A 27,416-nucleotide genomic window follows, 5' to 3' on the forward strand; every position below is an offset into this window, starting at 1 on the left:
GGTAAAGAAGGCGAGACATTTCAGCGTCTGTCGATTCTTTTAACAAAGCTTCGGAGTCTGAAATGCTGAAAGTAAGAGACCCCTGAGGCTCCCACAGGGTACCTCCCTCGCGTCGCAAGGTCGCTTTTAAGTTCGTCGAGAGGTCGTTTTTAAGGGAAATGTACAGGTCGCAGGTCGTTTTTCCTAACACAGAGGACGGAAGTTGGTCGGAGGTCGTTTTTTTCTAAATTTTACAGGTCGCAGGTGGGTTTTAGAAGGCCCTCAGGTCGCAAGTCGCCTCTAAAAAGCCCAGAGGTCGCAGGTCGTTTTTTACCCTGCGGGAGCCTCACCCCTTGTCCGCGACATTTTTTCTCCTTGCTCAGCTCCTCTTGACGAATACATTTTGCCTCACTTTAAAAAGAGGTAAGTTAAGGCCCTTATTTCATATGGTTAATTACAAATAAATTATTTTATCATGTAGCAGAATTATTGAGTTAATTTAAAGAAGTGACTGAGGTTTAGTTGTACAACACAAACCAGAGCGGCAGGGTTCTTTATTACAAACTTGTTGATACTGTCAGAGACATAAGCAATATATTTTATTTTATTAGATCTCTTGGTGCTGATTATTTTTTGAGACTCCAGCAAACCTCACTTCGGGTACGTTATCGCTTTCCTTTTAGGTCATTAGCGAAATTCTCTGTTTGGAGGGGAAATTCTCAGTATTATTTTTGGCGGGAACAACATCTTGATGAGCTCAACAAACGTTAACAGACTCCTGAGACTCAGAGAGTGTCCTGTGGTCATCACATTGATAAATCTCTTTGAAACAATTTGTTAAAGGTAGAATTAAACAAATATTTCATGGTTTCCTGTTATTTGTCCTGCCACACTTTAGGCCAACATTTCATTTGAAACATGTCCATGACAATCCAAGTCTTCAAGACCAAGTGACCTTGGGTCCGTTAACCCCCCTAATCATATATCTCACTTTGCAGTGGCGGATCCAGCCATTTTAAAAAAAAATTAAAAGGGGGGGGGGGGGGGGGGGGCTTCCAACTATATGTCCCCATTCAAATGCATTGATCAGCCAAATAAAAAGGGGTCCAACATACATGTTAGTCATGTAGAGGGGGAGGACAGGGGTAAGGGAGACAGGGAGAAAGGAGAAAGGGGGTGGGAGAAAGGAGAAAGGGGGTAGGAGAAAGGAGAGGAAGGCTGGGAGAAAGGAGAAAAAGTTGGAGAAAGGAGAAAAAATGAGATATCTCTCCTTTTAAAAAAATTTCTAATATTTCAAGAAAAAATATCTCAAAAGGAGATGTTTTATTTTAATGGGAGAAAGGAGAACGGGGGTAGGAGAAAGGTAGCTAATCCCCACCCCCTTCATAAAAAATCAAATAGTTGCTCCCTTTGATAAGTTTAAAATTGATTATTGATCTGATGATGATCCTATGAAATTAATCACATCTGGGAACAGTATATCTAATATATATGTTCCTGATCACATCTAGGACAAAAAAGTTACAAAATCATTTTTTTGCAAATTTTATGATGAAAGGGGAATAACTAACTCAAAGTGACAAACTGAAAAATGTTTAAAATCTTGAATGAATTAGGAAAATACTTAATTTTGAATGCAAGATAAATTATATGCAGGGGCGGATCCAACAATTTAAAAAAAGGGGGGGTTCAATCCAACTACATGTCCCCATTCAAATGCATTGATTGTCTTAAAGAAAGGAAGGTTCCAAACCCCTTGACCCGCCGTAGATCTGCCACTGATACACTTATTAATTTGTTATTTTTATTTGCAATCATACATAAATTAGCTAATTCTCTCTTTTTTACAAACGTATATATGTTAAAAGGTCTTACTGATATTAGTGTAAAAACGGGAGATTTGGTAATTAAGGTATGATTGCCAACAGATTAATTATCCTCTGAAGACCAGTGGACACTGTACAGCCTCCGACAATGGAAGGCTGTTTTAAAAAACCCAAATCACCAAAAAAATCAGGAAGTTATTTTGTACAATTAAATTCAGAAATTTATATGATTTTATCAATGATATTTTATGCATGTTTTCGTTGGTGATATTTTTCATTATGGTTAATACATTTTTATAACTTTTCTGACAAAAAAATCTGAAAAATTGCTGTTAAAGGGTTGATAACTCAGATACTTCAGCTATGACCCTGAACATCCTCAAGTTTGAAATACATATGCCATGTACTGTTTGTTAACTATTAAAAATGGTGCATTACAATCTATTTTTTATAAAGAAATTAATGTTTTTAATCTATAATCAGCAGCTCATTATACTATCATTAAAACTATGTTGAAAAAAGTGTCTTCTCTTAGCAAAAACTCTGACTTGATTTTGGACATTTTAATTGTAATTTGAATACAAGAATCAGGCAGATCTATTAATACTTTCTTGATTAATTAGGTAAATTAAAAATGATTAGGTCCTAACCCCTCACCTATACAAAAATAGGATAATTAGACAAAAATTCAGAAGACGAAAAATGTCTTTTTGCTTCATAATTGAAACAAATGATTGCAGATTCCCCAGTTTCAATGAGTTGTAACTAAAAGTAAGTAGCTGTTTATTTCAGTAGAGTAACTATAAAAATACACACACAATCAAATTTGTTATTGTTTGATAATGAGCCATTAAATTACCATCTCTATTGATGTAATTTATATAAAAGATATTTCATAAGAAAAGCAGGTGTTTGACCTAAAGAAAAAAAAAATGGTAAATTTATGATTTTTAACCGGATTTTTGTGACAAAAATGTCGGTTATTGATTTGGGGATGTACGGCGGGCGGTCGGGCGGGCGGGCGGGCGGCAATCAAATGTTGTCCGTGCATTAACTCATTAACCGTTCAATCAAAGCTTTTAAAATTTTAATATGTTATTACTGACAACTATACGAAGGTCAAGTTCAATAATGGCGATTTTGACTTTTACCGTTCATGAGTTATGGTTCTTGAAAGATTGAAAAATGGAGTTGTCCGTGCATTTACGCATGAACTGTTCTACCAAAGCTTCCCAAATTCTAATATGTTTTTACTAATGACAGAATGGAGGTCAAGTTCAATAATGACGAATTTGACTTTTACCGTTCAGGAGTTATGGTTCTTGAAAGATTGAAAAATGGAGTTTCCAGTCGTGTCCGTGCATTTATGCATGAACTGTTCTACCAAAGCTTCCGAAATTTTAATATGCTGTTACTGATGACAAAATGGAGGTCAAGTTCAATAATGACGATTTTGACTTTTACCGTTCAGGAGTTATGGTTCTTGAAAGATTGAAAAATGGTGTTTCCCGTCGTGTCCGTGCATTTTCTCATGAACCATTCAACCAAAGCTTTTGAAATTTTAATATGTTGTTACTGATGACAAAATAGAGGTCAAGTTCAATAATGACGATTTTGACTTTTACCGTTCAGGAGTTATGGTTCTTGAAAGATCGTAAAATGGTGTTTCCATTCACGTTGTTGCATTTACTCATGAACCATTCAATCTAAGCTTTTCAAATTTTAATATGTTGATACTGATGACAAAATGGAGGTCAAATTTGATATTGACGATTTTCACTTTCACCATTCATCAGTAATGGTTCTTGTGATATTGCCAGGACACAAATAAATGTTAATAAATCCGGTTTGCTGTCGTTGTGACAGCCTCTTGTTACAAATGTGCTGAAACCATTTTCAAAATTAATTTAAACTATGGCATTCCAGAGATGCTTATATTTTTGCAAAGTTTGGGAAAATTTAGACACAATTCAGATTTTTCTTGAACTTAATTTGGCATTTTTTGAAAGAAAATGATGAAAGATTACTATTACCTGCCTTAAAAAAAAATCCACAAAGTTTTAATACATATGATAAAGCTGATGGCAAGCAGTTTGTGTTTATTTCAAATTTCATTTCATTTCTATTACATGTATTATAAGATCATATATATATTACATTTGTACTTATGACAAAGTGATTTGTATAAATGCCATTGACCAGTGTCCAGCTGTACCAGAGGTCCACTTAATCACATTGACCAGTGTCCAGCTGTACCAGAGGTCCACTTAATCACATTGACCAGTGTCCAGCTGTACTTAATCACATTGTCACAATTTATTTGTCAACTTTAACATCTTGAATGAACACTGTATATAAAATGTATAGCAACTGACTTATTTGAGCTAATTGGCTCCTAGTGTGTCCTTGTATTTTCACATAAATGGCTATTTTTATGGCCCACCTTGGAGCATTATCAATTTATGTTTTTGATCTGTGCATTCAAAGACCGTCTGTCTATTCATCAGTCTGTTCCACGTCAGGTTAAAGTTTATAGTCAAGGTAGTTTTTGATGAAGTTGAAGTTCAATCAACTTGAAATTAAGTAAACATGTTCCTTTAGACATGACCTTTTTTTAATTTTAATGCCAAATAACAGTGTTGACCTTAATTTCAGGGTCCACTGAACATAGATAATGGAAGTGGTCACTGTGGGTTGGGCATCTATGTACTATGAACACATTCTTGTTATATATAAATAGAAGCTCTTACAAGCAATTCAGAGGTGCTAATCATTTAAAATAACATTGAAAGATAATTAGTATGGGTCTGAGGTCTGTGACCTGGTTTCCTCTGGACTGGAACCTTTGTGTTTCAGAAGTTTCTGATCTCCCTTCCTTTACCATTGGTCTTTTATACATGCAGAGCTCAACATTACAGTTTTGTTCAATTTATAGAAAAGAAGATGTCAGTGGCGGATCCAGAAATTTTCATAAGTGGGGGCCCACTGGCTTCCTAAGAGTGGGCCCAATTTCGTCACGCTTCAGTGATTCCCTATATAAACAACCAAATTTTTTTCTCAAAAGGGGGGAGGGGGCAATCTGCCTCTGGATGTGGTATTATTGTCAATGAGACAAATCTCCACAAGAGACCAAATGACGGAAATTAACAGCTGTAGGTCACTGTTTATGTAACTAACAGCCTTCAACAATGAGCAAATCCCATTGTCCACAATAAGTGGACATAGCCATTAGACAAGTAGAATTAACATATATAAGTTGTCCAGTTAGTTGTCCAGTTGGACAAGAGAAAAATTCATGCTGTAAAAGATGAGACTTACACATAAGGGAGCAGAAATCAATGTCAATGATAAACCATGCAGCTGACTGAAGGGAACTTTCAAAGGAGATAAATCCAGCCTTTCAATAGAATATTTAAATGGTTTACTTTTATAAATTGATATTTGGATGGATAGTTGTCTCATTGGCACTCACACCATATCTTCCTATATGAGGGTTTGGATGGGGTTAAATGATTAAAGAATAATGGCCTTAAAAAATGAAGATTAGAGAATATAAATGGGCCAAAAAAATGAAGATTAGAGAAATGCAGGGTCTAATTTTTGAAGATTAGAGAAAAAAAGGGTGAAAATTTAATGTTTACAGAATAACAGATCCCCCCCCCCCATCCAGACCCTCCTATATCTATTTGATCGACCTATCATTCATCAAAAGTAAACTTGACCACCTGTTTTATAGAATAAAGATTAAAACTTCCTGTCTGACCATTATTGAAAAAATATAAAGTGGTCTAAGACGATTAAAATTTATTTTGAAAATGGTTTGATTTGAGTCTTTGTAGAATGAATTCTAAGCTATCCTGTATAAACTCGATACCATATATAATAAAAATATATTTAAGTACATTAACATGATTAAGTCAAAAGTAAATACAAAGATTGTATTACTGACATATATAAGGCCAGCATAAGGTCAAGTGTTGTACATTGACATTAAGATTTATGGTCAAGTTTTTAAATGACCACTGGTCGGAGAATTATTTATGAATATTTTATCTGTCAAGAAATTTGAGTTTTATTTAGGTGGAAGAATGAATAAAGTATTAGGGCCTATCAGTCTTATTCAAACATAAAAATGTTGATTTTGGGAGTGGTACTAGGTATACATCATCCATTTTTTTTTTTTCATCAAATTTCACAACATGAAGAGTTCTGTTCAAGGAAATAATGATTTATTTTATGATTAGTGTAGAGTTTTACCTTTAAATGTTGTTAAATTCTTATAACTTACAAGAAAAACAACTAATAATCAACCAATCAATTATAGTATTTTGTCACAACTATGTAATTGATGTGAGTGTTTATTCTAAATAAATCTTTGTACAAATTGTATTAGTTTATAAGCATGATAAAGCAGTTTTCAGTCTTCCTTATTTTTCAGATGATTTCAAGTGGCCACAATTTCCTGCATGCCCTAAAGAAACATCAGCTAAGATTCTGAAAAGTTGCTGAAAAAGACAAGTTGATAGGTCATCATTTATCGGAGGGACAATAATTCTGTTGTTTTGAGGAAAGGTATTAAATTAAATTTCACACCTGTCCACATGTGAAGTATTTACAAATAACATGCGTTTAGATACATTCAAGTTTAAATATTGAGCACAGGAAAACATCGTATTAGTGAATTTTAAAACATTTTTTTCAAAATGAGCATTTTTAAAAGGCTAATGCTATCAAGATTCTATAGTTTTCTGAATCAACCTGTTGTTTTTATTTACAGATGAAGACAGTTATACTTTTGATTCTTTTATTTTTGTTCATCCAAATTTTTTGGATTGAAGAAAATTTTATATTATTGGTGCTGCATACAAGCCTTCAAAATTGGTACTGTATGAATACATGTGTTTATAAATGACCCATTCGAAAGTTGAAAATTTACAATGATATCGTATATATTCTTTGTTCATTTAATTATACTACTCTGACTCAACGTTTTAAAAAACAAATCAAATCGCCATTTTGAAAGTCTGCTCTTGTCACCTGTTCCATACCTGTAATTTCATTCCTATTTAATTATTAATGCATATTTTTTACAGCATGCCTAGCTACACAGATATTTTTACAGCATGCCTTAAAGATGTTAAGCCAATCATAATATGATATTATCCTTTGGTTTAATATACAAATTAAAGAGAGAAAACTTTACAGGTAAGATGCATGGAGTATTCTTTTGATTAATTGTTATTTGTTTGTAAATATTTGTTTTTATGTAATGAGGCGTAATCAAGCCGTGTAATTATTTATAAGCACCTGATTAATTGTTATAAAAAATGTATTTTGTCTGGGTTTGTCTATTCTTTTGCAAAGAGGAAGGGGGAGGGAAACATGTTATAAATAATGAATTTTGCCTGGGATTGACTACTTTTGCAGAGGCAGATTTTTTTTTTTGGGGGGGGGGGGAGAGGAAGGAGGGTAGGTTGTCATGCATAAGGCTACATTATGGTATGGCATTAACTTAACATGTCTCACTCAAAACATTGCCTTGTTTGGGTCCCCCTCCCCCTTTTTCAAAATCCTTGATCCACAAATGTATATTAGCCTCTTTTGGTTTTATAAACTCAGCTTTTCAAGTCACATTTGCAATACTGCCAATAGGCTTTAGATTTTCAAAAAAATGTCTGTGTCAATGTCACTGCAGAGAGAACTGCCTGATAAATGCCCATCTCGTAATATTAAAATAATTTGAAATCCAACTTGTTTTGGAAAAAATTATTATTTATTATCTGTTATATAGAGACTGTAAATTTTAAAGATGTCAAGAAGACATGTATGAAAAAGTCAATTTAAAAGATTAATCGTCTGACTGAAGAAGATTTCAAATAGGTGAATCTTTTTATTGTCAAATTACAAATTCATATCAGTCTATAAAAACAGGTGCAAATTACATGTTTTATAAGTGTATAAAGTCTATACAAATGATAGTGTGAAATTATAGACCTTTAACAGGTTTTTTATTCAAGTGCATTTAACTATAAAAGAAAAGTGCACTATAAAATGCAGTCTCTATGTTGGGCCACATGGGGCCTGTAAGAATTTCTTTTACAGACCAATAGAATCTTGTACAATTTTTTTCTTAAAACAAATCAGCATCAAGTTTAACCTACAAAAAGTTATTGTGAAGACTTGGAATGGAGATAATATTTTTAACCTTAACATGCATGAAATATTTGCCACTGGATTTTAAGCAACCAACACTCAAATAATCATGTAATATTTTCCACTGGAATTGAAAATTATCATTGTGTTCATTGTAAATCAATTATCCTTTATTAAAAGTCCTAATTTTTCCCAATGAACTGTGTGACATTTTTATTTTGGCCAAATCTAGTTAATTATAAAGAAACGTAAATCTAATTGTATTTCTTGACAAGAGAGACAAGTTACTACCTTGTAAAACAAGCAGGTATTAAACACCTGTCCCCTACAGACCTTTAACAATTTATGATGAAGAGGATAGATGCTTTTTTTGTTCTGTTTTGTAAATCTGTCTTTAGTTCAAGGAGAATAGCCAGTGGTCAGTGTCTGAAGTGGTCAATTAAGTTGAAGGTTGTCTAGATTTTGTACAGTAAACACAGCTGTATAGATCTACTGTTAATTCTATTCTGTTAATTGATTTACAGAGATGATGGCTAGTCTTTAGGGATGTCTTGCATTTATAAATTATTTTGTTTATCTTTCTATTTTGTCATTTATCTTGATTTAGTGAAACTAAACATTTTATAGAAAACAGAAGCAGAAGGAATATACCATCTTATATATTGTGGATTCATTATTATTTGTTTGATACCAATTTTTATGACCAGGGGAACCATGAATTCAAGTGTTCAACGAATTACAAATGTTTTTATATAGATTTATGCTGACTTTAGGAAATCCACAAAATTAAAATTTAAAAATTAACAAAAATGCATTGCTTATGAAATCAATCAAAATTGATACCCAGGACAATAAAAGAATCCCCAGCATGAGTGTTTTGTTTTTAAACCTATGGTATGATCAATTGGATAAAGAACCACAGAATAGGCCACAATTAAAAATATTATGGCTTGCCCAAACCCTACCCAAAGGTTGAGACAGTGGGTAGGTAGGTAGGCATTTTCTTTTTTTTTGCAAAAAGAGAAATTAAAGTATCGGGTGTTTATTAGTCTTCATGCCTATCTGATTAAAAAAAAACTTCTTCAAATAAGGACAATAAAAGAATTTGAGTAGGCAGCTTTTTTTCTGGGTTGGTAGCGTTTGGGCAAACAAACCTATTCTTTTTAATGGCCTTACATATACCCATATTTAACTAATTGGTTTAGATTATAAAGCTTATTACATTTGTTTAACCATATAACTATATAAGCAGATAATGGTTAAGATTTTAGTAGCTTTGATGTAATAAACTGTAAACTAAATACTACTTATGGGAATGTTAGATTGGATATAGATTAAAAGTTTCTAGAAATAAAATCAGTTACAAGAATTGAACTTGACACATAAGAAACACAAAGGTGCAGGCCACAAGTGAAACAGGAACCTTGAAATTTTTTAGAAATAAAATCAGTTATAAGAATTGAACTTGCTAGAACTAATAAAAAAGAAACAGGCTTTTGATTTTATCCCTTGTTTTTGATGGTGGGATTGTTAGATCTTAATTTCCTTGATAATGTTTAGTGAACTTTTTACCTTCCTCATTTTTCTTTTGTCCTAGCTGTTGTCTGATCTTTTACTTCTGGTAAGCTCTTCAAAGGTCAAGTGGTCCAAGAAGTTTAACTTCTGGTAAGCTCTTCAAAGGTCAAGTGGTCCAAGAAGTTTAACTTCTGGTAAGCTCTTCAAAGGTCAAGTGGTCCAAGAAGTTTAACTTCTGGTAAGCTCTTCAAAGGTCAAGTGGTCCAAGAAGTTTAACTTCTGGTAAGCTCTTCAAAGGTCAAGTGGTCCAAGAAGTTTTACTTCTGGTAAGCTCTTCAAAGGTCAAGTGGTCCAAGAAGTTTAACTTCTGGTAAGCTCTTCAAAGGTCAAGTGGTCCAAGAAGTTTAACTTCTGGTAAGCTCTTCAGCGGTCCAATTAGTTTGTCTACATCCAAGTAATTTGTCTTTTGTATCACTAGTTGTCACAAAGAGGCTGTGATTTAGACCCCCCTAAATCCAATGTGGCTGGTGCATTCTACTCCAATTTAAGTAAGCTTGTTAGATTAAACTTTGCAGATAGATAGACATTTAAACCCTGTGTAATTAAAATATTTCACAGAATAAAAGAGGGAAAGATACCAAAGGGACATTCAAAAATGATATGTAATAATAAAAGAAATAGAAATATTAAAAAAAATTGTAAATAATTGCAACGCTCCATCCAAGTCACAATATGTAAAAGGTATAAACAATTGTAGGTCAAAGTATGGCTAGAATGGTTTTCACAACACAAACATAACAAAAGATGGTCTTGCCGTGTTGTAGGAATAACAAACGAAAAGTTAAAAAAATCTCCCCATAACAACACCCCCCCCCCCCTTTTCATTGTTAATTCCTGACAGTATGACTGTATCCAGCTGTTACCTGTATTCTATAATAAATGTTGCATCTTGCATTATTAATTGTGTATTGGCTTTGTTCTTTGACAATGTTAATTAATTATAATGAATTATGAAGAAACATCAGAATAAACATGTTAAATGTCACTTTAACTCTATGTAATTCTTGGTAACTGTTAGCTGGATAATTTATCTCATATTGTTCACTGGAAATTCAGAATTTACTATGTGCACATAAATATGAGTGCTATTTTTGAACGATAGATTAAAATAGGTCTGGAGATTAATTATTCTTATTTGAGGAAATTTTGCATAGAAATAATGCTATCAAAATTTTGAACTCAACTTTTTAATTTAGCAAAACCAAACCAGTTGCAATTTTGGCAAAGTTGACTGAATTTACTGTATTCAAGTATAATACCTAAACAAATCTAGTTGCTTGAAAAAGGTGTGATTTTTTTCTTTTATTGTAGTGTAGATTGAGGATATTGGTCTTTAATGTGCATGAAATACATGCCACTGGACATTTGACAACAAAAATTACCAAATATCAAAAAGTGTAGTTTTCTATTAAGTTAATGCTAGCTAGAGGCTGTCATTATACATATATAGATGCTTTAAACTACCACATTTAAATCTTAACGTTGACCTTCCAGCTGCTGTCACGATCAAAACGGACCATTAAAAAAGGAGTATTTCATTGTTATATCCTGAAACTGCTTATTTACTTTGTCATGGAAATTATTATTAATGTCATTTACATACTTTGGTCCATCATCATTTGGGGGGGGTTAAATTTTCCGTTTATTTTTTACAATTTAGACAATACCCTCCTTGACTCCAATCTTAATTAACTAGGATTATCAGTTTTCTCATAGACAGTTAGTGGTTTTCTTCAGCCACTCCCAACTTCCTTCACCAATAAAAAAAATGGTCGCCAAAAAAGTGGCGTTAAAACACCTACAATCAAATCAATCAATAATTTCATGGATATTGTTTTAATTAGAAAAAATGTATCCATGAAAATTTTGAAAATATAGAAAGAACTTTAGGTTAAAAGGTAAAAGGCCTGACTTTAAAAAAAACATGGAAAAATAGCATGGTTAAACTGAGGGTTAAATTGCTGAATTGATAGTGCTTTTAATTTGAATTTCACTGCTTTATTTCATTCCTGTTGTGGAGTAAAATTACAATAAATTAAAAAAAGATTACTATTTTATAATGTTACTGCTCTACAAGGCTATCGCCAATACCGTAACAACATTGAATTAGAAAGTATTTTGTTCGACAAAGCATATTTCATCTCTATTGAAATCGGTGAGATACCTTTACTGATAAAAAGTTAAAATTAACATTTGATGTACATTTGGAGAGTGACTTTGAATACTTTAAATAAAATGCATGATTTAATTTATTATCCATGACTTATAAACTCAATTGGTTAATAAAATGGATGGATTCATGTGTCGTCTGCCAAAAAATTTATCCTTCAAATCTTATATTTTAAACTGAAGGTGATAGAAAGAATTTTTAAATGTTAAATCTTGGTTTGAATTAATTAGTATTCAACAACAATTTTTATCATTTTCTTGTTGTATAAATTTATTAAGTGGGCTGAAATATTGAAATATCTTTCAAACAAGTTGTCAGCTCCTTTTACATACCTGTCAACTGACCCGGATTCTGCGGGTGTGACCCGAGATTTTCACAATTCTGAGGGATCACCCGGATCACCCGCCGGGTCATTGAAATAACCCGGAAATTCCGAAAATGACCCGATTTCACCCGTATTTCTTAGCCTTGAGATTGATTTTCGTAAGTTTCATGGCTTCACTTGACAGCTTTGATGTCAAACACACTGTTGATTAACACCAATACATTAGCTTTAGGACGTAAATAAATTGCCCTGTTGTTTTACATAGATATTTCAACTAAGAGTTACTTCCCCTTATTTGTCACCATTCAAAATTATTCCTTATATTTACGTTTTATGGGTGAAAAAGATTAAATCATAATAATATAAAATTCAAATACATATTGAAAAATAACTTTTCATTATTTTTATACCTTTATACAATTTTTAAAAAAAAGTTGAAAATTATTTTTTACATTTATACTTCCTTTAACTGTATTACTATATTTTATCATAGTCTAATTTCCTTGTCAAATGAGAGATAAATGTTCATACAAGTAATACCTCTACATGGTATGTTTAAAGGCTAGTAGTCTCATTTTAAAATTACATTTGAAAAATAAATTTTAGATGATGACAAAAAGTAAAGGACATGAGACTGTGATACACAAGTTTATAAAAATCTTTAAAAGTGTAATGAAATAATAATAAATAAGATTTAAAATGACTTAACCAAGAGAACATGCATTGATGTTTTGGTATCTTTGATATACATTATAAGAAAATGTACCATAAATACTGAAATTCAGCTCGAAAAAGTTCGTACGCGTTATGACCTGAGATTTGATTCTTCAATGCAGGTCATGACCTGCATTTTCATCGTCACAGGTTGACAGGTATGCCTTTTATATAAATTTTGGATAATCAGAAAGGCGATAGAACATCTATACTATAACATTTTTAGTTTCAACCTAAAAAATCTTGGTAGAAAAAAAGGCACCCAAAAAAAAAATTCCTTTGATAATAGATGAGTTGTCTTTGTTGGAAATTGACTTTATTCACATGAATATCAGTACATCTGTTCATTTAAAATATATAAAAGAAAATAACAAACATATCATATATGTTAGTTCTTGGTTATTTTATTTTTAAATGAAAATATAAAAATTTAGATTTAAAAAGCTAATTTATTAGGCCTAAATTAATATATTGTTTGTTTCCCCAATCCCGACCCTGCCGAGCCAGGTGTGGGTAGGTAGGTAGGGAAATAATTTTATTTTTCCAAAAAGCTTGAACATTATCAGACGATCCAGCAAGCCTGTAAATCAGAAATGAATAAAATAATATTTGACTTAGTTTTGACAATAAAATTTTATGAGTAGTACCATTTTTGCAGGGTCGGTCGGGATTGGGGAAACAAACAATATTTTATTCTAGGCCTTACTTGCTTCCATTTAGTCTGTTTAACTTTGGTATTTGATAAAATATAAAGTAAATTAGAGGCCGTTATCATTATTTAGTATGTATCTATTAAGATAATATTTTAATTATTGATAAGTTATATTTTTAGTGTCAAGGGATCAGCTAGCTTAATAATTGATCAAAAGAGTTTTGAAAATGTTAAGATTCATAATTTGTGTATATTTATATATAATAATACTTAATTAAGGCCAAATAAAATAATATGTGTGGTTCTAGTTACATCTAAAAAAAGTTACGTATGGATTTTGTTTTTATTTTCTGTTTTATTTTTACATTGAGTCTATGGGAGCAACATTCTGAATTTTAAAGTGCTTAATTAAAAAAGACAAAAAAATCTTTAGGGTAGGCTATTTTTAAGACTAAAAAGTAGGGTAGGTACCGTAGGGTAACTGGAACCACGCATTTATTTTTATTTGGCCTAAGAGGACTATTAGGTTCTGGTTTATTGGTTTGCCAAATCAGGTTTTAGCTTTTATTAGTATAATATCTCATATATCTGTGGAGCCCATGATAAGATGATTTCTGTCCAAATCTCTTGGCATTAAAGCATTTATTCTGGATAAACCATATATATCAAAATTTGGTTTTGATACCACCCTATGGGTTAACAAAGACCTGTATCTTTATGGGTGTAAGGTAATAGTCAAGGTCACAGCAGCTATTTATAGAATTTCTTTTTAACCATCATGGCATTGTCAGTTTATTTTTCGATTGATGATGTCTGTATGGTATCTTTTCCATCTCTGTTAATTTGAGGAAGAATTTGGTTTCTGGATGTATCTTTTAAATTGTATGTCTAGCTCTCCGTAATTAGTATTCTTGCATACAGGCTTTCAATTTTATGCCCCTGCCGTAGCAGAAATGCCTATTAACACAAATAAATTTTGGTGGAAGTCACTTTAGAGCACAAACTCAATCAAATTAATAAATGTTAGAATATGCTGCTGTTTTCTATATTACCACTTAAATTTTGTTATGCTGTTGGTCAAGTGACCATATCATACTTCAGCAGTTTGTTGATAGGGATCAACAGGTGGTCAGCAACATATCAAATTGGTTTAATTATCCTATTAAAGATAAGTTATAACAGCAGAAATGGGTTTGTTTAAGGTGTACTGAATATTTTTGTAGTGATTTATAATACTGTTGTTGTACGTATTATGATTTGCCAAAGCAAAAATTCATATATGAAAAATATATATTGTCATTAGTTTCCATGGTTATGTCAAAACCATTATATTTTTTTTATGAAATGGTTTTCCAAACAGTTTTTCAATACTTTCCAGTGCTTAGATCAAGAGATGGTTCAAATTACATGATACATTGTTGGGCCAAAGCACATCCTCTGAGGATATCATAAAAAGGGTTAAAACGGTACCACCTGCAAATGTCAGCCTTCCAACATAGTGTCATTAAACTGTTATCTGATTTTATTTTATTTATTTTTTTTGGGGGGTGGGGGTGGGGGTAAATCCTGAAAATAGGGGAATTCTAGACTACTTTTCATTGATTTTTCATATTGAAAATATCAAGTAATGTTATCAATATCATGTACATGGTTCTTAAGAGTTATATAATATCTCCTAAAGGTAGAGTTCTCAGTGAAAAATGTAAAGATTCAAATAGACAAATGTATGCATGTGTAACATTGAATTTTCATTTAAGATTTCAATAAATTTGCAAATAATCCACGCCTTGAGTAAACATTTGTGATATGAATGATCACAAAATCCAATTCAAATTACTAAAAGGCTGAATTAAATAGTTTACATTGATATCCTCGTAATTTGAATGAAATCAAAATGTTGACTAATTCTTTTTGAGTTGCTGCTTTGAAAATATTGAAATAACATGCAAACAAGTATCGGTCCTCAAGGTTTTTATTTAAATAAAGTTGAGTGGTGATTGAATGGAAATTAAATAGCGTTGTATTTGATACTTAATTGCTTCACAATTCTATTGAGAACTTTAGACTTTGTAACAAACATTGTTAAATTTTTAAGTTTTTGCTCAAACATGGTTGGTCTATTTTTTGTAGATTATGTTATTTTAAAACTTATTTTAAATTTTCTTTCCTCGCAATTATGATCATATAGATAACTTTTTCCATGTTGTTGTACCTTGTATTAGGCTGGAAACATTATCTATCTAGAAGAGACCAAACCATTATCAATATTAAAGAACATATATATAATTTTATGCACTACTAGAACACACCCGTGATATCGCGGGTCCGTGACTGGATTAAAGTATATAACTATGCGCAAGCCTTATCTTAGTATTAGTACTGTCATCTGATAAAGTCATGCCGATACACAATTTTCTCTGCTTTCAAATCTTTCTGTTTGAACCCGTCGAACTGGAACTTATCAATTATTGGTAATATTAAATATTTGGAAAACAAAAGGTCCTGGAATGGAGTATTTTTTAATCAACAGCATTGTCCTATATTAGTTATAAATAAAGTTGAATTCTTTGATTCGCTGTTTTACGTCATGCCCGCTAACAAATTGAAACTTATTTTTAGTCCAGATTTTTAGTATTCGTATTGTTATCTTAGAAAGTCTTACGGATTAAAATACTACAATAGGTAACAATTTGACAATTTAGTAGTGTCAACCCTGTGAGCTTTCAAATCTTTCTGTTTGAACCCGTCGAACTGGAACTTATCAATTATTGGTAATATTAAATATTTGGAAAACAAAAGGTCCTGGAATGGAGTATTTTTTAATCAACAGCATTGTCCTATATTAGTTATAAATAAAGTTGAATTCTTTGATTCGCTGTTTTACGTCATGCCCGCTAACAAATTGAAACTTATTTTTAGTCCAGATTTTTAGTATTCGTATTGTTATCTTAAAAAGTCTTACTGATTAAAATACTACAATAGGTAACAATTTGACAATTTAGTAGTGTCAACAGGTTTATTCCTTGAATGCCAACATCCTTTGATCCACCGACAATTTACCTGTAAAGTAATGTTGGCGTTCGAGGAATAGGTGCAAGTAGTTATCACAACAAAAGTGTCAAAACAATCATACTAATTAAACACATAGGTATTTTACAGGTAGCTAAATTTAATTCATGCCATTTCAATGGAATGAATGAATGAATGAATGAATACTTTATAGCAAAAAGCATATATATGCTATAGGCTCCGTGTTGAAGGCCGAACATTGACCTATAATGGTTTATTTTTATAAATTGTTAATTGGATGGAGAGTTGTCTCATTGGCACTCATACCACATCTTCCTATATCTATATAGCAACAAAAACATATTTACAACATTTGATATCTTATAGTGTGTCTTTCTATGTTGTGATGTTACACTATTGTTTCTGTAAGGGTGAAGGTTGGTACCTATTGAAATGTTTAAACCTGCTGCATTTGTTTGCACCTGTCTTACGTCAGGAACCTGATGTTCAGTAGTTGTCATTTGTTTCTCATTCCTTTTTTAGATTAGATCATTGTGTTTTTTTCAATATTCAGTCTATAGTTGTCTGTGCTGAAACATCCTCCCATATTACTCAATGAAGTTTCTTGGAGCTTTGTATCATGTGTTAGATAACTATGTTTTATTTTGTTCAGGTTTTTTTTTTCATGATAATTTTCTTGGTAATAATACTACACCCTTTTTTTATTTTATTGAAATTCATTCATAGAATATATAATTTAGGTGCTTATTATGTTGCAACTCACCAGAATTCTTGTGATTTTCTTGAAACTTTGTAGAGTTTCATAAAGTTCATTTTAACTACATAATATTTAAAATAATATGGAATTAAATAAATCTCTAATATCCTTGTTTAGTTTGAAATAATTGTATTTAACTAAAATTTCTGTAATATTTCTGATGCGTCTTATGTTAATAAACATGTACATTCCCAAACTATCTTTTTTTTTAATAAAATAATATTCTCATTTTCTTTATTTCTTTAAAATTCATGATAATTTTCATCCTAAAATATAATATATTTTTTTTCTTTCAAAAAGTGATAAAATGTTGCAATTTTATCAGGTTCACTAATTATTTTAAACAGTTAAACACTTATTGTTATTATATAAACATACCTTGAAATATTTATGTTGGCATTCAAGGAATAGGTAACATATAAAATGTTGGCATTCGAGGAAGACACCTGTCAACCCTGTGATTATGACCCGTTTATATAGCATATTAATCCTGAATACACCGTTTGGTGGTGCGCCTGTCCGATGCGGAACGTACAGATAAGGTAATAGGTAACAGGTGATTATACTATTGGTATCGATATCGGACTCGACCCGGAACTTCCTAATTATTGGCGATATTAATTACGTGGAAAACAAAAGGGCCTGGAGTGGTGTAATTTTTAATCAATACCTTTGTACTATATTAGTTGTATATAAAGTTGAATTCTTTGATTCGTCGTTTTTACGTGATGACGGCTGACAAATTGGACCTCGTAATTTTAGTATTATAGATTTCAGCTAAATTAAGGTACCCTGGCAGCTGCTAGAGCCAAGCAGAGATCAATTTGAGGGGAGGGGAGGATGTCTTTTATTGGAAAATTTGGTTGATTATATAGAGAATCACTGACACATTACTAAAGCAGGCAACTTTTTGAGCAGTCAGTGGGCCCCACTTATGGAAATTTCTTAATCTGCCAATGTCTGCATTTCACAAAAAACTTAATACTAAAATTGATAATAAGTATTTTTGTGAAACGCAAGCTTGTGCTAATCTTTTCCCTTGTATAATTATAAAAAGATAGATCAAGGATTTATATGCAAATAAGACAATAACCCTAAATAAATGATAAATGAAGAAATGTCTTCATCAATGTACAAGGATCTATACAATGTCAAGCTCAGAGGCGGATTTAGAGGGGGGCAGGGGGCCCGGGCCCCCCCTTTTTGGGAAAAAATTTGGTTGCTTATATAGGGAATCGTTGAAGCGTGACAGGAGCGGGCCCCTCTTAGGTCAGTCAGTGGGCCCCCATTTATGAAAAATTCTGGATCCGCCACTGAAGCTCTAAATTGTTGCATTCAGATTGTGAATAAAGATATAAAGAATAATTTAGAGAAGGGAAACCACATTGGACCCTCCAATTTAATGAATTGTAAATTATATCATGAAGTACTGGTCATTTACTATGAAAAATTGAAATATTTTAAGTCCATGAGCTAATATTTTATTTTGTTTTATTTGGTGCCTTTGATGTAAGAGTAAAATTAAACATACCACAAAAAAAAAATTTGAAATATGGTCTTTTAAAAGATATGCCATCCTAAAATTTTTGTCAATACGATCATATGAATTTTGAAATTATGCGACTTTGAAATTTGTATAGGAACATTCCAGGTCAAGTCAATATTTTACAACATGCCAACAAGAAATTGCCTTGACCCATGCATATTTAATTTGTTTTCATCTGGAGTTAAGGCCACTTACATTTGTAGAATGACCATAAATTTAAGTGCTAGCCAGTAAGACCATTATTAATGTTTATTTGTTAACAAATTGTAAAAGCATGTAAAATTTATGGCATGTTTTGATGTTTGTGTCATAGCTGTCAGAAATGTGAACAAGATGGACATTTAGGTGAACTTGATTAGCTATTTGAAATGGCAATGTGTAAAATGTTTGAATTAGAAACTGACTTTAGGTTGTTTTGTAGTAAAAAAAGTAGATTTCAATGTATTTTATCAAAGAATTATTCAAGGAGTGCATCTGATTATTAGAGGTTTTCTTTACTTTTGAATTCAGAGACTTACAACCAATGGCCCCCCGTGCAGTGTCAATCTTGCTTGTCTCCTGCTATATAATGCTTGCCCCTTATTGTCTTCTTGTGGACTACAGCCATATAAACTTATTATTCAATTTCAGACCAGCTTGTTTGTTGATCTAGTGCATTAAACCGGACTCCTTGCATAATCATGCACTTTGATTCTTAAGTCTTTTGCATACAATTATATCTAAAATTTATATTTAAAAATAAATTTTTGATCAATTGGTCTTTGCTTGTTGTTAAATGCTGTACTGTACAGTGACCTATAGTTGTTAACATCTATGTCAATTGGAGAATTGTCTCATTGGTAAATATACCACATCTCCTTATTTTATTATACTGAATTCTATTTGGGACAACATCCCTAATGCGCCTTGAAATGAGGAACTCAAAAGTCACGTGTAAAGAAAAAATCTCTGTGTAGTGATATTGGACATGTTTCTATTTTTAGCAAATGACTGAACTTAATTATTTGTGGTGATTAGGAAAGTAGAGGAACATAGAATAAATGTGTAAAAACTATGGAGCTATTGAATGTGTTCAAAGTATTAAATTTTCAAAGAACTTATTGTGTTAAAAAGGGGATATTTTACCACAAGGAGCCGCATCACAACAGGATGTTCGGGGTTTGCTAATTTACGGAAAAAGTAATCTCACTTCGTACCCCGAAAATTTAACCACATATGTGAAAATGTCACAGTTTCGAAACAAGCTATCATACATATCCAAGTTAACGATATGGACTGAGCTACAGGAAAAAACGTTACCATTACCGCCTATGTAAAAACAATTAAAGATTTTGACCCAAATTAGAAGCTCAATTCCAGAGGTTGTCAGACTGATTTATGGATGATTTCACCTTGTACACCACCGAAAATGATGGTAAGTAGTTTTTAGCTCACCTGGCCTAAAAGGCCATGTGAGCTTTTCTCATCACTTGGCGTCCGTCGTCGTCGTCGTCGTCGTCGTCGTCGTCGTCGTCGTTAACAATTTTTCAAACATCTTCTCCTCTGAAACTACTGAATGGATTTGAATGAAACTTAACATGATTGTTCCTTAGTATATCCTGCACAAAATGTGCGCTTCGATTTTTGATCCGTCAAAAAACATGGCCGCCGTTACTTAAAATAGAACATAGGGGTCAAATGCAGTTTTTGGCTTATATCTCAAAAACGAAAGCATTTAGAGCAAATCTGACATGGGGTAAAAATGTTCATTAGGTCAAGATCTATCAGCCCTGAAATTTTCAGATGAATCAAACAAACCATTGTTGGGTTGCTGCCACTTAATTGGTAATTTTAAGGAAATTTTGCAGTTTTTGGTCATTATCTTGAATATTATTATAGATAAAGATAAACTGTAAACAGCAAAAAAGATCAGCAAAGTAAAATCTACAAATAAGTTAATATGACCAAAATTGTCAATTGACCCCTTAAGGGGTTATTGTCCTTTAATGACAATTTTTCACAATTTGTTCATCATATTTGCTAACTTTAAAAAATCTTCTCCTCTGAAACTACTGAATGGATTTGGTTAAAACTTAGGATGATTGTTCCTTAGATTATCCTGCACAAAGTGTGTGCTTTGATTTTTGATCCGTCAAAAAACATGGCGGCTGTTACTTAAAATAGAACATAGGGGTCAAATGCAGTTTTTGGCTTATATCTCAAAAACGAAAGCATTTAGAGCAAATCTGACATGGAGTAAAAATGTTCATTAGGTCAAGATCTATCAGCCCTGAAATTTTCAGATGAATCAAACAAACCATTGTTGGGTTGCTGCCAGTTAATTGGTAATTTTAAGGAAATTTTGCAGTTTTTGGTCATTATCTTGAATATTATTATAGATAAAGATAAACTGTAAACAGCAAAAAAGATCAGCAAAGTAAGATCTACAAATAAGTTAATATGACCAAAATTGTCAATTGACCCCTTAAGGGGTTATTGTCCTTTAATGACAATTTTTCACAATTTGTTCATCATATTTGCTAGCTTTAAAAAATCTTCTCCTCTGAAACTACTGAATGGATTTGGTTAAAACTTAGCATGGTTGTTCCTTAGATTATCCTGCACAAAGTGTGTGCTTTGATTTTTGATCCGTCAAAAAACATGGCCGCCGTTACTTAAAATAGAACATAGGGGTCAAATGCAGTTTTTGGCTTATATCTCAAAAACGAAAGCATTTAGAGCAAATCTGACATGGAGTAAAAATGTTCATTAGGTCAATATCTATCAGCCCTGAAATTTTCAGATGAATCAAACATCCAATTGTTGGGTTGCTGCCACTTAATTGGTAATTTTAAGGAAATTTTGCAGTTTTTGGTCATTATCTTGAATATTATTATAGATAAAGATAAACTGTAAACAGCAAATATGATCAGCAAAGTAAGATCTACAAATAAGTCAATTTGACCAAAATTGTCAATTGACCTCTTTAGGAGTTATTGCCCTTTAAAGACTTTTTTCACAATTTGTTCATCATGTTGACTTACTTTAAAAAATCTTCTCTTATGAAACTGCTGTATCAATTTCAGCCAAACTTAGGCTAAATGAGTTTCAGAGTTTCAGAGTATCTAGTATAAATTTTATATTTCATTTCCTTGTATGTCAAGAAACATAGCTCCTATGGCTAAAATAGAACATAGGAGAAAATGATTTTTTTTTGCTTTTGAAGAAAATAGGATGATTCAAAGAACATTTAAATAAATTGAAAAGCCAAAATAATCATTGATGAGAGATTAAACCAAAAAAATTCAGGTGAGCGATTCAGGCTCTTGAGAGCCTCTTGTTTATTTATACCTAGATATTATAAATTGTTTAAGCTAAATGTTATTGATAAAGATCAGCAAAAACTCAAGAAAATTTTCGCTTTTAAAATGCATCACTAGCACGGGGCTGAACACTTGTTTTAGGCACAATCATAAATTTGTTTACTTCCGAGAGATCCAAAAGGAATGTGTTTACTACATTGAAAAGGCAAGAAATAACTTTTAAATATTATTAAATTGTAAGTAAACATCACACAATATAGTCTTTGTTATGTAATATCACTCTGGTCTACAGGAATACCTGATAATCAAGGGAGATAACACACTTTATACGAGTAATGTGAGATTCATCATCGCATGTGCCTTTATCCAATGATTTGACCCCTGGTCAGTAGATATCATATGCACAAAAAAACAGACAAAAACAGTTACATGCTTTAAGAAAATCATGAATTATTATTTTAATGCACATGAGCAAAACAAAGGATATTGTCATTTCTCAGTGAAAAAGGGGGAGGGTCAAACCTTCTTGAAAACAATATTTCTGCACCTATTCAACTATTAAGCTAGTTAGCTACTACCATTGGTTCTAATACAAAAGGTTTAAATGAAGGTGGCTAAGCCACAAGGGAGAAGCATTTGTCTTTCTTTGTGATTAAACTTTCAAGAATAGATTTTTCTCTCTCAATAATACTTTGTATTTAAATCAAATGATAACACAGCCTGAGTATTTTTTGTGTGTCTTATTTCAGTTCCAGACATATCATTATTTTTCAACCTGAGATGGCAAACTAGAGGTTTTGAAAAGTCCTGAATAACTGGAAAGCATTTTGTTTTATTAAACAAGCTCTAATTGTTTATTTCTGGTATTTATGCAATTAAAATTACAGTCGGTATGTTAAAAATATGCTAATATGAAAACTGTTGCTATGGTCTTGGTATTAAATGAAAAGGCTTAGTTACAGATCGTTTGGACTCAATATTTCGAGTTAAATCTTGCGGCAACTGTTTCTCGTGTAACACTGCAAACTATCTTCAGCGCTATTTTGATCTGTCGTTATTTAATGACGCCATAATACATGTGCTGTCACAATGTTTCCGTTAAGACCTCATGTGGATTTCTCACTGTTAAAAGGTTTTCACTGAAAAACATGTAAAAAACATTTTTTCTCAAATGGAATTATGTGAAAGGACAAGTTTTGAAAATTTGCACTATATTGCACTCTAATTATATGATACGGATGACTTTCCCAGTAGTTTAGAGCGGTTTCAACAGTATTAAATACAAGATTTCCACTAGTAAGAATAATTATTTTGGTGGGTTTTTTTTTATAAAACCTTCAGTTTTGCATAATTTCTCTGTCAAAATGCACTTTAAGGCACAAGAAAATTTTATAGAATGCTTTATCAGGGTCTGTGTATTGTAATTAAAGGTTATAATCAGAAGTTTTGTCCTTGATTTGACTAGTGGAGGTAATCTGGAAGAAATTACTTATACATACTCATTGTATTCAAAATAAATGAATATAGCGACGAAAGTGTCATTGCCTTATAGTGCTAAAACAACTTTATTTTTTTTCAGAAATGGACAAAAAAACAAAGATTTATTCAGAATATTATACCGATGAAGATCACATAAAAATATTTGGAAAAATCAGAAGTATGGATTACAATATGGGACAACATCCCTAATGCGCCTTGAAATGAGGAACTCAAAAGTCACGTGTAAAGAAAAAATCTCTGTGTAGTGATATTGGACATGTTTCTATTTTTAGCAAATGACTGAACTTAATTATTTGTGGTGATTAGGAAAGTAGAGGAACATAGAATAAATGTGTAAAAACTATGGAGCTATTGAATGTGTTCAAAGTATTAAATTTTCAAAGAACTTATTGTGTTAAAAAGGGGATATTTTACCACAAGGAGCCGCATCACAACAGGATGTTCTGGGTTTGCTAATTTACGGAAAAAGTAATCTCACTTCGTACCCCGAAAATTTAACCACATATGTGAAAATGTCACAGTTTCGAAACAAGCTATCATACATATCCAAGTTAACGATATGGACTGAGCTACAGGAAAAAACGTTACCATTACCGCCTATGTAAAAACAATTAAAGATTTTGACCCATTTGATAATTTGTTTGGCTGTAACAGAATGTCCATTTTATGTCAATTACCTTGTTAAATATATTGACCAAGACACATACAAAGTGCCATGTAATTTGTTAAGGGTGTCAGAACAGATGCATAATATATCTATAGAATAACTGATAAGCTAATTAACTGCACAAGTCTGCAGTCAAGATTTATCTTAGGATCGTAAACATAGCACTAAATCAATGTCCCTTTAATAAAATGCATCTGTTTTTCCGCTCCTTTTATTATTCTGATATTGTGCACTAAGCCTAGAAAATCTGGTTTCTTGCTAAGATAACAATTTGTGTTTTCAATATGTATTTATAAAAATAAACACAGAAAAAGTGTTTCGTAATGTTTTTGTTTCACATGTTTTTATTTATCTGGAATAAAAAATTATGTTTTTTTGTTATTTTATTTCCAACGTTTCTGTTCATTGAATTACATTTTTTTTAATGAGAAAGTTAAAGTTCACTTATAGAGTTAAGTAGTTATGCTTGTTCTTTATTTTGCATTTACACAATGTACCGGTATTGAAATGTCAAGACGTTTACTATAATATCATTGTTATCAAAAAGAAATTGTAAAACTAATGGTTTAATAAACCTTTATTATAAGCCAATTTACCATAATACCTGTTCATTGTAACCTACACAAATAGTATTTGTCAATCATTTAATTTAATATCAAATGATTAAAAATTTACAAGTCCGTATTTACAGCATGCCACAGATAGGAGACTGACTTGCATGTTTTTAAAATATCGTAAAACTGTCTTACCATAGGTCTTACTGACCACATGTTATGTTAATTTGATATGTAATGATTTTAGAGATAAGAGTTCACAAAATTCGACTCCCGAACCAGGTAGGAAATCTTTTTTCCCTGAAGAATAGTTTATTTTAAAATTGTCTTTGAAAATCAAACTTCTCAATGATTTGCCAATGAATTGGTTTCTTGAAATTTAAGTTATCTTCAATAAATCATATTTGAAGAAGATGGTACATGTATATTAAATGTAAATATGTCTTTTTGCTAGATTTTTTTTTTTTGGGGGGGGGGTGTCCTCAGGATGCTGTTTTATTGATACATGCCCACATGTTTAGTTGTATAATTGTATAAATATCATGCAGTCTTTTCACCCCCCCCCCCCTAAACATGTACCTAAATGTCAACTCATCTGCCATCTAACTACATATGAACTTAAAAATCCACAACCAAATGTATTTAGTTTAGTTTTAATATTATAATTTAAAGTACTTAAAACATGCCGTGTAATACAATATTTTTGTGTAAAGATTTTTTTGTCAGATTAAATGCATGCTGTTCTAATGACATGGTGGTGAAAGGTGCACGTCTGTTTGTTTAGAGAATATTTCATTACTTCTTATGTTTAGAGGATATTTATTACTTTTTAAAGGTGTGTGCCTTCAAAAGTATAGGTATCTCTTTTATACATTTTGTTAAATCTCATCTCATATCAAATTCATACCTAAACTGACTGAATTTGAATTTAATGAAAATATAAAGTGACCTGAAAATGAACTTACTTTAAAACGACTAAGCATGAATTTATTAATATGATACATACAAATTTTGTTATATCATTTCAGCATAATTTTGCAATTTTACACATCATGCAATACTTCAATTGCATTTAAATATTTACAAGAACTTCGTGTACAAGAAAGTTTCTGATGTAAAAATACTTGCATTCAGTAGTGAAGATTTATGTATAACTTAACCATGTTAACTGAAAGAGATCTTGTTTAACTCTAAGATATTTTTGGCCAAAAATGATTTGTTTTCTGTGCATAATATGCTATAAAACTGTTATTTGAGAGACAATACATGCAATATTTGTACTTAGATATAAAAGAGGGAGGGTAGGAGGGGTCCTGATCCCGAAATCACGGGCTTAAAAACACGACATCCCGAAATCCCAGGCTAAAAAAACATGAAATCCCGAGGTCCCGAAATTCGAAGAAAGAATTCCCAGATCCCAAAAGGGTCAATCCCGAAATCCCGAGCCTAAAACACCCAATCCCAGAGTCCCGATAAAGGTCCTATCCCCCCTCATAAAAGGTACAATTGCAAATAAGTCAAATTATCCACCTGAGAGACTTAATGACATAGAGGTACGTTATGATTGCAAATAAGATGACTATATACCAGCAAATAAGTGAAAGTAGATGTATGGCCAAAAATAAAACCAACCAACCAATATATATATTTGTTTCTTGTCATCTGGCAGAAAAATATAGGATTGGTAGTTTTATAACTAATTTGATTTACATTGACTTGATAAAGAAAAGTTCTGGACTTGCAAGGTGCATTTATAAGCATCAACAAAAATGTCTTGACTGCTGCAATCACTTTTATACCAAAAATGTCCCAACTTTTACAGTGCTTATTAATAATTCTATACTTTTTATGCCCCACCAACAATAGTAGAGGGGCATTATGTTTTCTGGACTCTGCGTCCATTCGTTTTGTTCGTCCATCTGTCCCGCTTCCGGTTAAAGTTTATGGTCAAGGTATTTTTTGATGAAGTTGATGTCCAATCAACTTGAAACTTAGTACACATGTTCCCTTTGATATGATCTTTCGAATTTCAATGCCAAATAAGATTTTTAACCCCAATTTCACAGTCCACTGAACATAGAAAATGATAGTGCGAGTGGGGCATCCGTGTACTATGGACACATTCTTGTTAATGATCCTTTAAAAACATGAAAACGTCAAAAAGAATATGGTAGGGTAGCCGGTAGGCATGAACAAATATTATAATAAGTGAGGCTGCAATGCAAGAATGCAGAACTATATCTGTTCATAGGTCTAAGCAACTATAAGTCGCTGCTCAGCCTTCAATAATGAGTGAAACCATACCACACTATTGTAAGTGATTAAAGGTTCCAAAATGTCTTGAAATGGGTAAAAATTTCAAGGAGAAAAACAAAGGCCTGATTTAAGTTAATGATCACTAAATGATTGATGTCAATTGGTTCATTGTATTTTCTTTATTCAAAGAGACATTTACAAATATTGCGAAGGGAGATAATCAGAGTTTAAGATCCTTAAAAGGTGATTTATTTGTTCAATATGCTTTGAAAGCAGTAAAATAGCCACCTCTAGTTGAAATTGAGAGGTAGAAACATTTTTATGTCCTTTAAAATAACATATCTTAAGTGTTACGATCACGGAATTTGAACACCTTTCAACGCCAAAATCTTGAAATCTGAATAGATTTT

General features: G+C 31.9%; 1 protein-coding gene and 1 long non-coding RNA gene across 4 annotated transcripts in view; both read left to right on the plus strand.

Moving 5' to 3' along the window:
• The first annotated feature begins 763 nt into the window (after window positions 1-763).
• Window positions 764-27,416, plus strand: part of LOC143054736 (solute carrier organic anion transporter family member 4A1-like) — a 90,776-nt gene continuing 64,123 nt past the window's right edge. For all 3 annotated transcript variants that reach the window (XM_076227766.1, XM_076227769.1, XM_076227770.1), the window contains exons 1-3: window positions 764-822; window positions 6,244-6,377; window positions 6,899-7,010. The gene's annotated coding sequence lies outside the window, so the exon portion shown is untranslated. The remainder of the gene's footprint in view (window positions 823-6,243; window positions 6,378-6,898; window positions 7,011-27,416) is intronic.
• Window positions 19,610-22,854, plus strand: LOC143054734 (uncharacterized). Its single transcript, XR_012971808.1, has 2 exons — window positions 19,610-20,141; window positions 22,779-22,854. It is a non-coding gene; the product is annotated as an uncharacterized LOC143054734 (long non-coding RNA).

Source organism: Mytilus galloprovincialis, chromosome 12 (assembly GCF_965363235.1).
Source record: "Mytilus galloprovincialis chromosome 12, xbMytGall1.hap1.1, whole genome shotgun sequence".
In the NCBI taxonomy this organism is placed as follows: Eukaryota; Metazoa; Mollusca; class Bivalvia; order Mytilida; family Mytilidae; genus Mytilus; species Mytilus galloprovincialis.